Source organism: Cebus imitator, unplaced genomic scaffold (assembly GCF_001604975.1).
Source record: "Cebus imitator isolate Cc_AM_T3 unplaced genomic scaffold, Cebus_imitator-1.0 Scaffold217, whole genome shotgun sequence".
Taxonomy (NCBI): Eukaryota; Metazoa; Chordata; class Mammalia; order Primates; family Cebidae; genus Cebus; species Cebus imitator.
Window position 1 is genome coordinate 1,427,096 of NW_016107532.1, and position 1,873 is coordinate 1,428,968.

The following is a 1,873-nucleotide window of genomic DNA, read 5'->3' on the forward strand; positions in this document are numbered from 1 at the left end:
TTTTTTGTAGAGTCAGGGTTTTGCCATGTTGGCCAGGCTGGTCTCGAATTCTTTACCTCAGTTGATCCGCCCACTTCCGCCTCCCAAAGTGCTGGGATTACAGGCGTGAACCAGCCACCGTGCCCCACCAAATAATACTATCTTTAATGGTGTAAAGTCTTAGGAGAGTAAGAGAAAACAATGGAGTCAGAGGTGTCTTACAGCCTAGCTCTTTCCACCGACAAGCCGCATGGGCCTGTTATCTAACCTTTTCAAGCTTCTCCAACTGCTAGTGTGATGGATTTGGGCTAGAGGATCTTCTTTTTTTTTTTTTTTTTTTTTTTTTTTTGGTGAGACAGCCTTGTTCTGTCCCCGGGCTGGAGTGCAGTGCCTGATCTCGGCTCACTGCTCTCCAGCCCGGGGTGCAGTGAAATTCAAACAATTCCCCTGCCTCAGCCTCCTGAGTGCTGGGACTAGAGGCATTCGCCACCACGCCTGGCTAATTTTTTGTATTTTAGTAGAGACAGGGTTTCACCATGTTGGCCAGGATGGTCTCCATCTCCTGACCTCGTGATCCGCCCGCCTCGGCCTCCCAAAGTGCTAGGATTACGTTTATGAACCCCTGCACCCAGCCTATGATCCTGTATTTTAAAGTAATTATTTAGGCTGGGCGTGGTGGCTCACACCTGTAATACCAGCACTCTGGGAGGCCAAAACAGGTGGATCACTTAAGGCCAGGAGTTCAAGACCAGCTTGGCCAACATAGTGAAACCCTGTGTCTACTGAAAATAGGAAAATTAGCTGAGCATGGTGGCACATGCCTGTAGTCTCAGCTACTTGGGAGGTTAAGACAGGAGAATCACTTGAACCCAGAAGGCGGAGGTTGCAGTAAGCTAAGTTGGCACCACTGCACTCCAGTCTGGGCAACAGAGACCCTGTCTCAAAAATGATAATAAAATAAAAGTAATTATTTAAAATTATTGGGCCAGGAGAGGTGGCTCACACCTGTAATCCTAGCACTTTGGGAGGCCAAGGCAGTGGGATCATTTGAGGTCAGGAGTTCAAGACCAGTCTAGCCAACATGGGGAAGCCCCGTCTCTACTAAAAATATTTTTTTTAATTAGCTGGACATGGTGGCAGGCATCTGTAATCCCAACTACTCTGGAGACTGAGGCAGGAGAATTACTTGAACCGGGGAGGCAGAGGTTGCAGTTAGCCAAGATGGCCCCACTGCACTCCAGCCTGGCAACAGAACAAGACTAAATTAAAAAAAAAAAAAAAATCATCGGGCCGGGTGTGGTGGCTCACGCCTGTAATCCCAGCACTTTGGGAAGCTGAGGTGGGTGGATCACCTGAAGTCAGGAGTTCCAGACCAGCCTGGCCAACATGGTGAAACTCCCGTCTCTACTAAAAATACAAAAATTAGCCAGGCATGGTGGCGCATTCCTGCAGTCTCAGCTACACGGGATGCTGAGGCAGGAGAGTTGCTTGAACCCAGGAGGCGGAGGTTGCAGTGAGCCAAAATCACACCACCGCACTCCAGCCTGGGTGACAGAGTAATATCGCATACTCTGTCTTAAAAAAAAAATTAGAAATCACCTAATCTATTTATGTACTCCCAAATCTGAGAAAGGGTTTCTAGTGGTATGAAGAAATGGGAATTTTGTGAGGACAGTAATTTCATTATAAATTAACAGGCCAGTGTAGAACAGGTGGGGTATCTGTGGTCTGACAGAGCGGGGTTCCAATTCTGTCCCTTCACCTCTCCTAGGTTCCTCATCTGAAAACTGTGGCCCAGTGAACCTAATTTCATGAGCAGCTTTCCTTAACATTGAAATAATGTTGGAAAATGCCTTGTAACCACGGTTGACAGAGTAGTCACTTAGCCAGTTAT